General features: G+C 43.5%; 1 protein-coding gene across 8 annotated transcripts in view; it reads right to left on the reverse strand.

Annotated features, from left to right (window-relative positions):
* The window catches only part of DLG5 (discs large MAGUK scaffold protein 5), a 1,254,082-nt gene that overhangs the window by 94,878 nt on the left and 1,146,641 nt on the right, over nt 1-12,563 (reverse strand). The gene's annotated exons all lie outside the window — the stretch shown is intronic.

The following is a 12,563-nucleotide window of genomic DNA, read 5'->3' on the forward strand; positions in this document are numbered from 1 at the left end:
GCAGCCACCACTGCCATCACCTTGGTGAAAACTCGAGGCGCAGTAGTAAGTCCAAACGGGAGGACCGCAAACTGGTAGTGCTGCGATCCCACCGTAAAACGGAGATACTTCCTGTGCGACTTCAGGATTGGGATGTGAAAATACGCATCCTGCAAGTCGATCGACACCATCCAGTCTTCTTCCATCAGCGCCAGAAGAACCTGAGCAAGGGTGAGCATTTTGAACTTCTCCTGTTTGAGATAGAGGTTCAAAATCCTGAGATCCAGGATCGGCCGAAGCCTGCCATCCTTCTTGGGAATCAAGAAATACCGGGAGTAGCACCCTTGACCCCTCTCCTGCTCTGGAACCACCTCTATTGCACCCTTTCGAAACAGTGCCAGGACTTCCTCCTGCAGGAGAAGCAGGTGGTCCTGCGAACAATAACCTTGGCAAGGAGGGTAATTGGGAGGGAACTCCTGAAAAGGAAGTGCATACCCATTCTCTACAAGATTGAGAACCCAAAGATCTGATGTAACCAATTCCCAATCTCGTAGAAAGTGAGTAAGCCGACCCCCTACTGGCCCTACATGATCCAGAATGGAGGATCTAGGGCTGCTTTGCTGATGCGAGTGGGGGTTGGGCATTATTGGAGGAAGTGGAGGAAGAGGAGACTTGACGTCCACGTCCACGACCCCTCTGTCTACCTCTATAGGACCTATATAGAGGGTTCTGCTGCTGCTGCTGTTGTTGTTGGCCCTGCTTGAAGAGACAAAAGGAAGATTTACCAAATCGCTTGAATTTTCTAGTCGTCGACCCTCTCATCTGCAGACCCAGAGACCTTGCAGTGGCACGGCTGTCCTTAAACCTCTCCAAGGCCACATCAGCCTTTTTACCAAAAAGGCCAGTTCCTTCAAAGGGTAAGTCCAGCAATGTAGACTGCACATCCGCTGAGAAATCAGAAGACTTTAACCATGCGGCTCTCCTGGTCGCAATGGATGAGCCCATAATTCTAGCAACAGAATCTACAGTGTCCATGCCGCTTTGAATGACCATGCGGGCCGCAGCCTGAGTGTCAGAGACCACTTCATTAAAGTTCTTCTTATCCTCCTCAGGAAGTTTTGATGACAATTGCTTCACTGAGTCCATTAGCGCATGCACATATCTACCTAAGAGGCAAGTAGCATTTGATGACTTAAGAGCCATGCTCCCAGAAGAGAAAGTCTTCTTCGCAGACTGATCCAATTTCTTAGACTCTTTGTCAGCTGGCACTTGAGGGAAAGAGCCTGCAGCCCTATTAGAGCAAGCCGCCTGAACCACAAGACTTTCCGGAGATGGATGCGAAGAAAGAAATGCAGGGTCATCAGGAGCCACCCTATAGCGCCTTGCAATAACCCTTGAAACTGCAGGAGCAGACAACGGCCTCTTCCAAATCTCCTTAATTGGATCCGTCAAGGCATCAGTAAATGGCAGTGTAGGCTCAACAATTGAAGAAGGAGAATGCAAGACTTCAGTGAGGATGTTGGGCTTGTACTCCACTGTGGGCAGCTTTAAACTAAGAAGTTCAGCAGCCTTCCTAATAACCACGTGATAGGGTGCCACACGTCCCTTGATGGAACATCAGAAGTCGAAGGCAGACCCCACTCGGGAGAGAGTTCCAGACCACTAGCATCCCGAAACTCATCGAAATCATCATCATGATCAGGAAGCTCGCCTTCTTCCACATCAGAACTTTCATCATCTTTTTGTTCGAGAAGACGCTGAGCTCTTCGCCTCGACCACTCCAAACGAATCGAAGTCGACGGATCCGGTAACGACTCCGACGGAGCCGGTTCCGACGTCGATCGAGGAGCCGGAGCAGCAGGACGAGAGTCATGAACAGGTGTGGTACCTCGAACTCGACTGCGAGGTCGATCCGGAGTCGGCGAAGCCGCATGCGGAGTCGAAGACCTCGGTGGAGCCGTTCCGAGCCATGGTGAAAGAGGCGCCGGCAAGAAAGGCATAAATGGAGCTGGGGCGTACGACTGAGGAATACCCAGATTGTACGATAATGGACCCATGGGACCAACAGGCGCTCCAGTGGGGTACATTGCCCTAGAATATACTCCAAACATCGCATTGAGAAAATGCGAGGGATCCTGTCCTGGACCAGGAAAGGAAGGGTACGGACCTACCGGATGTTCCAATGGAGGCCGCCCCGACACATCCTCACCCTGACCTTCTGGGTTCACAGGAGTCTCCGCTGAAGCCGGATCTTGAGGAGTCACCTCTTCTTCCTCTTCATGCTCCGAGGATACCGGCTCCGGGTCCGGCTCCGGCTCCGGAGCCGGAGAACCTTCTTTTGATAAAGCAGGCGAAGGAGAGACAAAGTCTTTACGATGTTTGTGAGACCTTCTCTTCGAGTCAGAGGATTCCTTCTCCGAATGATGTTTCGAACTGTGCTTCCTCCTCTTATGCTTTCTCCTCGAGGAGCTCGAAGCGTGACCGGAAGCCGACTTAGATCTAGACCTAGATCTTTCTCTGGATTTTGACTTCGCTTTAGATCTCGACTCCTCTCCAGACCTCGAACCCGCTCTGGATCTCGACGCCGATCCCGACTTCGACCGAGACCTTTGCTTCGACTTCGATCTTCGTGACGTCGATCTCGAATATCGTCGAGAATCCTGTTTCACTTTCGCCAAAAGTAACTTAGCTTCACGCTCTCGAAGCGCCTTTGGATTCATTTTAAAACAGGAATCGCAGCTCTTGACGTCGTGACTCGAACCAAGACACCACAAACAATCCTTATGTGGGTCAGTGATGGACATCATGCGGGCACAAGACCTACATGGCTTAAAGCCTGTCTTCCTCGACGACATCTCCGGAGAAGAACCAAGTCGTAAGAGAGAAACAGTGACAATTATTTAACAGAAAGATACTAGGTATCGCAGAAGATCCCGAAAACCGTTAGCGTCGGAGACGCGGAAAAAAGGGAACTTACGTCATCACGCCGGCGTGGGCCTGATATGGGGTCGGTGACGTCAGATGGAGTCGCGCGCGATGCCGTGCTCCTGTGACGTCGCCCACGTCGGCGTGCTACGAAGAAAATTTCCGAACGTTGCTGACGCAAGGGGGATATTCACAAGGTGAGGAATCCACACGGCAGATGTATCTATCAGAATGTGTTACTAATATTGAACATTTTACACTACACGGGGTGTCCCAGTGATGCTTGCCTATGTGTTTATTAAACAATAATACGCTTGCCTCTAAAATGGCCGCTGCTGCACGGGAATTTAGTCTGCGCATGCGTCGGTCATACCCATGTGATGTGACGCACTCGCAGTTCTGTTGGGAATTTGCTGCTCAAGCGCAATACAGCTGACAATGGCCGCTTTGTTTTCTCACATGCTCGGTGCTTGCAGTGCCGCTTTCGAAAAGTTGTCTGTTCTGCTTAACTCCTAATGCAATAGTTATTATAAAGTAAGGGGTGTAGTATAGCCATTTCATGGTATACAGTGTACTTTTATTTTGTGTTTCTAAATTGTTTTCGCTTGCTTTTCATGAATCGTATTCTTTGGGCCTGGGAGATGCTTACTATCCATATTTGAAGCTCATATGGTCCCAGTCACGTGATGGGGGAAGAGAAAGCCATGCAGCAGTGGAACTCAGCCAGCTGGCAGCCAAGGCCAAGATGCTCATGAGAATCGACCTGTAACCCAGCAGGACGAAGCCAAACTGTACCTGCAATTGCAACAATTGTATTTAACTGCTGTGTACCCCATTGTTCTCTGTTTAACATATGCCATGGGAAGTTAGAATTTAAGGGGTGGGTTAGAAAATGAATATTAAGCCTGAGAAAGTCTAAATTTTAGGTGATGTGATGACTTAACCTCCTCCTTTGACCAATCAGAATTTAGGGAACCTTTCACTTGCAACATTGGTGGGTGGTACACTGACCCGAAAACAGTATAATTAGCCAAGGTTTAGCTAGAGAAATTGTCCGACTTGTCCAAATAGCTGACCTGTCACTGACCCAACGAACTCTATAGGTGATTGACACAGAGAGCTGCGGAGCACTCTGTCCGTAATTTCCACAAACTCAGTTGGGGTTTGGGAAACCTTAAGTGCTGGCGAAGCACTTTGCTGGGAGATTCGAGAACCCAATCGGGGTTATTGGCAGGTTCCTTGCAGAGAGGGAGTAGCGCAGGCGTTGCAACCGAAGCTGCGGGTGTTGGTTGTACCCTTTGGTGAACCCGGTCCTGATCCAAATCCTGGGGTTATCCTGTCCTGACTGTCCATGAGCTGTACCTGCTCGCCTACTGGCAGCCTAAGTGCTTGAGGGTCCTTTCCCGCCTTTCCCAACTGACCCGTGGCCAGGGTTAGTCTTCGACCTGTCCTAGGTAAATATAATCTATGTGGGTGTTTGTCTTCCCAAAACCTTTTTCCTAACGTCCAGAATAAAATATACTTGCATACATTCTTTTTTTCTCTCCCTTGATATTCTATAAATGAGATTTTCGTGCATTTTGTCTATTAGCATGTTCCACTTTCTACCTTCCTTTAGTCAAATGCAGAATCGTTTGCATATATAGGTTGTTCCATTTTTCCCCTCCCTATAGAGAATAAGCACATCTGGATAAATCAAATTGCATAAGTTTCGTTTCCTCTGAACCGTTAGTGAATTTCGAAAGTCTATTTTGATTAGTATGTTCACTTTCCTTACCCGCTTTTAGTGAAGCTGTGAAATTCTGTTAAGCTAAAATAGCGTGTTCCTTATTTTTCCCTTTCCTTTATTTCCGATTTCTAAATGATTCTTACTCTCATTCATAGCCATACGATATTTCTAATTCTAGTTATAGACAGTTTGATATTTGTAAATTTGTGGCTCATGGCATATGATAATGAAGATGATTAGATAAAGGTGTTTAAAACTTCTTGAGTCTGTGGTCATTATAAAAAGTACAAACCGTTATTTCAATGATACATGGTATTTGGTGTTGTCTACTTACTCCCACAGCTAGCTCCCTGATCCATTGTGATCATAGGTACCTGTTTCGAGGATTGGTAAGTCAGGTACACGGAAACAAACAGAAGTGAACTGGATTACTGATAATAGTGTGTAGGTTACCTGATTACAGTATAGTGAAAATATTGTTTTTATGGGCCCAAGTGTTCATTATCCGGTAACAAAGCTAGTCGGGTGACCTGCGCGCTCTATCAGTAGTTTTCTGGTAGCAGAGGAAATGGTTTAGGGACTAGTTAAGATAGGTAGATAGGTTACTTGATGGTAAATTGTGTAAAATAATAAGTGCTGCTAACATGTTATTGTTGCTAATGGTATCGATCGATCGAATATAAAAATTGCTTTGAAATGTTATGAATTTTTTTTTATTTTAAATTTTTAAATGTTTTGATGAAATGCTGCTATATTGATAAATGTTAGTGATTGTTATATGTTTGTCTGGAATCCCTGGGGGCAGAATACCGGGTGGTAAGGAGAATCCATTTCGCAGAGAGGTCACTTACGTTGAGGAAAAATTAGTGCATGGTTGGGTAGAACTGGAAGCGCTAATTAGGGTTTTCTGTATGAATAGTTGAATAAATGATAGCAACGAGTTCGCTAATGAAACTTAAATTGTGATATAACCTAGTAAGGGTCACACGAAAAGAGTGGTAGGTTCATCGGAGCCTGAGTGATAGCAAAAGAGTTCGCTAGTGAAACTTTAGACTTAGTATATATATCCCGAAAAGAGTGGATGAGTCAAAGAAGTAGCAGGTTCTCTAATGCTTGTGTGAAGGGTAGGCAGAAGGGATCTATCCGCAGTATATGAAAAGTAGACAGAAGAGGTTTACTTGCAGTGAAACAAATCTTTCCTTTCTAGACACTTAAGTACAGTGGCGAATGTTATACGTTGTAAATTAAATAGAGCACTTGCACTTTAAGAAAGAAATCAAGTTTCCGTTACCTTGTGAAGGAGGGAGTCAGTCGCGGAGCTGCGCTGACGTCCCTCTGTGCCGCGCTGGTATTGGTCGAAACAGCGGGTGTGTAACGGAGCTGGTATTGTAAAGGAGGGGTGAGCGCAGAACCGTGAGAACCTGTCTCACGAAAAGGCCGCGCACCCATTTGTTGAAATTATTTGCAAACCCAGAGATTGGTTGTTGAAATTTACAAGATGCGCTAGCATTGGAAGAAAATTAGTAAACAGAAGTACGTAATTCACACACGAACTAGGTTTTACGAAGTATATGTGCTATCCAGAATTTTTACCTGATCCGAAATACTTAGGTTTTGGTAAGGAACAGATGTTAAAAGGCAGACCTTATAATATGTACGGAAGTAAGAGAAAAATGACTCTCGTAGACAAAGTTAAAAATTACTTCAAGAAGGATAAACCCATCAAAACTAGAGAAGGTATAATCATTCCACCACCTAATCATTCATGTTATTTGACAAAGGGTATCATACCTGTGTATGGTTGGAAAATTGGGTGGAATATACCAAAGATGACGGAGTTTTAGCATTCCCTGTAGACGGTACCTTTAATGGTAGAATTTTGTTTAATATGAGGACTCGAATGAATGAATTACATCCCAGACCAAGATTGACGCAATATGAGGCTTTAGAAGAATGGGAGATTGAGGCCTTTGAGAGAGATAGACCTAGAATTGACAAGGAAATAAGCAAATGGTATCCGAAAATGCAGGGAGAAGCGAAAGAGAAAAAAAGGAAGGAGTGGAGACAGAACATGATGATAGAAGGACTGTTCCCAGTAAGTACTGTAGACGAACCCGTAGGAGGAAAAAGGACATTGAAAACCAGACACTTAATGACTGCGGGTGATTCTGAAGATGAATACCTGGAGGATTTATTAATGAAAAATCCACCACCATATGATGAAGAGTCTAGATCCCTGAGTGCGGAAAATCCCTTCTTTAGACCTCCCAGTGATAGAAGGGCAAGTGCATCAGATCCGACAGGTCCAGGTTATAGGCCTAGCGGTAATGAGGGGTCGAGCAGGTCCGATCCGACTGTTCCATGTTATAGACCATCCTGTGGTGAGGGACCAAGTAAGACCATTCTGACTGCACCGAATCTTTACCCTCCTTTAAATTCCACAAGTAATACATGAAACCTCCATAGAAAAGGTTTTACAGGACCGAGAAAGAGAAGCTCTAGTTAAACAGAGAAATGAACTCATTCAGAAAATATCCCAGTTAAATTCAAGTCCTGAAGCTCTGACAATTCCAGTAACTATTGGACCAAATGTTCCTCTATATGGGGATAAACAGGCTAGCCCAAAGACTACCGTTATTACTCCAGCTGTGGTACAGCCAAGAAAAGAGCCTTTAATAGTTGATGATCAGGCAAGTGAGTGCGAGTCTGTAATTTCCCTGATGGATTTGCCCATAAGGGAACCAGAAGGCAGTTCCCAGAGAAAGAGCACTCAGATTGGTGCAAGAGAAGTCCAGATAGAGTCAGCTTCAGGTACTAGAAGTGCTACAGTAGTGACTCCGGAAGAAATAGATCGATGGAGCCGAGAATTAGAGAAAATAAATCCTCAGCCAAAACCATTAGATATTTACAAATTAAGAATAGAATTGGAAGAACTGATGGCTGGGAATGTGGGACTGGACAGGTTGAACACCCTTAGTGAGGAAGAATTACTATTCATTTCCAAAAGTATTACCAGAAACACCAGAGTGTTCCATGAGAAACTAATGGACACAGCAGCTAACATGGGAATAGACATCAGCAGATCTAAAGTGTTGCAAAAGCCCTACAGAGCAGAATTTTCTGACAAAGACTTAGAAAACATGAATGTGTCAGGGAAAAAGGTTCAGATAAGAGAATTATTGAATCTATTACAGAAATGGGGAGACCTAGAGAAATGGAAAGCGAGGTGGGCAAAGAAAATGGAAGACAGTAGATCCAGACAAGTGACTTCTGAATATGTCCTAAAAGAAGCTGACATGGCAGAAACTTTGTATCCTATGCGAGAAGTGCCAGGTGGAGGATATGTACATGTGCCATGGTCCCGACAGGATATTGTGACATTTACAAATGATTTCCCAAAATTACGAGAAAAACCTGTTGAATGGTACAGACAGGTTGAGAGATTTATTAAGGTTCAAAAATGTCTCCTGAAATATCTAGATGGGTTCTTTGACATTGTAGTTCCCGTAGATTTATGGACAGAATGTAACATTGCTGTTGATTGGCCAAATGAAGAATATGCCAGAGACCCAAAGACAGGAGCTCCTTCGGGAGAAGTAATGAGGAAATACAATCAGGTAATACTGTGCTTGAAAGGAAAGGTGCCTGCTAAAGAAACTGATTGGACCCGCATAGATAGAACTACCCAAAATCGTGATGAAACTGTTTATTCATACTATGAGCGACTATTGCAGGTGTTCAAAACGTACAGCGGACTAGATAACATTGAGATGAAGGACATGACCCATTTCATTTATCGATTTGTGTTAGGGCTGAGACCTGAGATTTCTCAATGGATCAAAGACAATAAAATCTGTTGGCAAGTCAAGCCTATTGATGAGGTTCTGAACTACGCCAAGTATTGTGAAGATGAGCTGGAAAATAAACGAAAAGAATTAAAAGAAAAAGTTATGTGGGCATAAGTAAAATTAGCAGAGCGCCAAGAACAACAGTTAAGTAAAACTAATAATACACAGAATCAAGGCCCTGGGGGTGGAGGAAAGCCCTGAATAAAAATGAGCCGAGAAGAGGCTCGAAAAAAGTTCCCCTGTCATGGGTGCAGAAAGATAGGGCACTGGAGGGACGAGTGTAAGGCTGTGCAGAATGATAATGTCCAAATTATTAATTTAAATCCGCAGGTGCAGAATGAGGGACCACGAAAGACACAGCAACAGGTAAAACAGCAACACATGCCTCGTGCACCTAGGCCAAACTATAGGAGCAAAGCACAACAGGGTGCGGAAGCAGCGGTTTGGGAGGAAGGGAGGATAGAAATGCAGCAACTTCGCAATTCCTGTTGAATGATACATTCCTCTGTGATGAACCTTACTGACGGTGCCTGAGGGGGGAGGACGAGGAGTGTGTGCTTGGCGCTTCCTTGCCGGTGGACCAGTCAGGGCCATACATTGAAGGAAAGGTTGAAGGAAATGATGTCACCTTTGTGTTGGACACTGGTGCTACCCGTTCTACTGTGAGAACAGCAGATGTTCCAAACCTACTTCTCTCGGGAGAAGCAATCCAAGTTGTGGGTGTTTCTAATCAATTAATTAGTACCCCAGTTACCGAGCCCATGGAGATTACAATAGGGAATTTTAAAGAAATGCATAGATTCGTTGTCTGTGATTCAAGTCCTGTGAACTTACTAGAATGAGACTTGCTGTGCAAAATGATTTGCACCATCTTTTGCACCCCAAAGGGTGTTGAGATTCAGACCCCAGATGAAGATGGAATTTACAAATTAATTTTAATAAGGCCTGACTCAGACATTAAAAGACTGACAATACAAGACTTACCTGAAGAGCTCCAACAGACAGTGAAACCAGAGGTATGGGATTTTACTGGAAAAGATGTAGGATTAATGGCAAATGTTGACCCAATTAAAATAGCCATAAAAGAAGATGCAGTTTACCCGAACACTAAACAGTATAAGATGAGTGCAGAAGTAAAAGCAGGGGTTGCTGTCGAAATAAAAAGATTGTTAGAAGCAAACATTATACAGGAAGTGATGAGCAGTCCTTGTAATTCACCCATAATTGGAATCAAGAAACCTAGTGGAAAGTACAGGGTAGTGCAGGACCTGCGCAAGGTAAATAAAATTACTGTTCCTTGCTGTCCTATTGTTCCAAATCCTGCAGTAATTTTGTGCCAAATTCCATGGAATGCTGAATGGTTTACCGTTATTGACCTATGTCATGCATTCTTTTCAATCCCATTGCATCCAGACAGCAAATTTATTTTCTCATTTGAATTCGACAGTCATGTCTATGTCTGGAATCGTGTCCCTCAGGGGTACACAGAGAGTCCTTCGATTTTCAATCAGATTCTGAAAAAGTGCCTTGAATCCTTGGTCTTACCTGGAGAATCAGTCCTGGTGCAATACATAGACGACCTCTTGGTGGCGTCTAAAAGTCGGAAAGACTGTGTTGTTGACACCATTGCCTTACTGAACCATTTAGGTGAAGGAGGGCATAAAGTATCACCAGACAAACTACAGTTCTGTACCTCTTCAGTGAAATATCTGGGGCACCAGATAGAGAAAGGTACCAGGAATGTTACCACAGAAAGAATTAGGATAATTTGAAACATGCATCTACCCAATACTCAGAAACAGATCAGAATGTTCCTTGGAGTTGTAGGATACTGTGGACAGTGGATTGTGGGATTTGCGGTTTTAGCAAAACCATTAATAAAAATGACAAAGAAGGAGCAAAGGACCCAGTGGAGTGGGATGAAGAAAGCATGACAGCTTTTACAAAATTACGAGAATGTCTGTGTACAGCTCCTGCCTTGGGAATGCCTGATTACTCGAAAGAATTTGCACTGTTTTGTGACACACGAGACAATTGTGCACTGTCAGTCCTAACCCAAGCGCATGGTTTGACTAGACGTCCAGTAGCATATTTCTCTGCTACTTTGGATCCAGTGGCTGCTGGATTACCTGGATGCCTGAAAGCAGTAGCTGCAACTTGCATAAGTCTTGAACCGAGTAAATCCATCATTATGGGACATCCTGTAACTGTGTATGTTCCACATGCAGTTGTAATCTTACTGACCCGAACTAAAACCCAGTATCTCACCCCTAGTCCGCTGACTAAGTATGAGAGAATTCTGGTGGGTGCAGCAAATGTAACCATTACTCGATGTAACATATTGAATCCAGCTACCCTATTACCAAATTCACTCATTGCAGAAGTAAAGGGGGAGGTGGAGTATGATTGCCTTGACCTGACTGAGTTTAGTACAAAACCACGTCCAGACATTAAAGAAATGCCCCTGACTGTTGAAGATTACAAACTGTTTGTAGATGGCTCGTAACTTAAAAAATGAGGATGGAGTCCTAAGTGCTGCATACGCCGTGTGTACATTAGAACGCACAGTAGAAGTGTCCTATTTGTTTGGAGTCAAGTCTGCACAAGTAGTAGAATTGGTTGCATTGGCAAGAGCCTGTAAAATTGGGAAAAATAAGAGAATAACCATATACACGGATAGCCAGTATGGTTATGGGGTTGTGCATGACTTCGGCCAATTGTGGCTGCAAAGAGAGTTCCTGACTTCTTCAAGTACTCCTATCAGAAATGGAAAAGTTGTACAGGAACTACTGGAAGCAATCCAGTTACCAAAAGAATTGCCAGTGGTCAAGTGTGCTGCTCACAAATCTGGCGATGACAATGTGACAGCAGGTAATCGATATGCTGACCAACTGGCCCAACATTGTGCAAAATATAAAATGTCAGTCAATATCAAATTGGGGGGCGGAAACAGCTGCCAACTTATGGTGTTTGAAGATGTACAAACATGGGAAGAACTAAAAGAGTTGCAAAATGCAGCTGGGCCAAAGCAAAAGAGAAGATGGAGAAAGTTTGGTTGTCAGAGAAGGAATGAGGATGGTGTCATTGTTTGCAGGGATGGTATGCCTGTGTTGCCAGACAGCCTGCTTGCTCCTATGGCCAGACTGATACATGGAGATACACATGTAGGAAGGGATGTAATGATCCGTGTCTTCAAACAGACATGGTTCAATTCGAAATTCAGGAACATTGCAGAGGCACTCTGCCAGAGGTGCTTGACAGGTCAACAGTATAATCCCGGAAAGAAAACAGTAGTTTTACCAGGTAAAATTGGAAAAGCAGAAGGTCCTTTCATAAGATTACAAATTGACTTTATACAGTTACCCCCCTGTAAAGGAATGAAGTACGTCCGTGTGATCGTCTGCCTATTTTCAAAATGGGTAGAAGCTTATCCTGCAAAGAACAAGCATTTGCAATGCAATAGGTCTCGCATTAGGAAAGATTGAGCTATTGGTATTGTAAAGGACAATTTTTTTATGTATGTGTTGGTTTTGGAAATAGCAAAATTAATAGCTTTGTCATTTACAATGCCAATAGTTATAACTTTCACAAATGTGGCACCTATAGCATTTGTAATGCTATATGTGTTTTATTTACGTGACTTAGATGTATTGATAATACAAATAACAATGGCTTTTAATTTTTTTAAATAATGAATACTTAAATAAAAGTTATTGTAATTCATAATGGCAATAGCTTAAACTTTTGTAAATACCTTTTGTGAAGAGTATGTTCAGTGTATTTTATTGCTATGAAAATCCAAGAACAGAAGTGAAATATTAACATCTTTTTGTGACATTTGTAATAAAACTTGAAACATTGAGAGAACATATTTAAACCAGTTGTTGTTTGCACACTGGGTAAAATAGGCCTGGAATGTCAGTGTGGCACATCCTAACACCAGCACACACATTGTGATAGAGGAGACGTATTATCTTTGCACTGCCGAAAGTACATAAAGTGCATAAAGTGCAATGAAGAAGGTGGTACGGATTTCAAAACGGGAAGATGGACAAGAGAAAACCATGCGACAGACAGCGGTA

The sequence above is a fragment of the Lissotriton vulgaris genome, chromosome 5 (genome assembly GCF_964263255.1).
Source record: "Lissotriton vulgaris chromosome 5, aLisVul1.2, whole genome shotgun sequence".
Lineage (NCBI taxonomy): Eukaryota > Metazoa > Chordata > Amphibia > Caudata > Salamandridae > Lissotriton > Lissotriton vulgaris.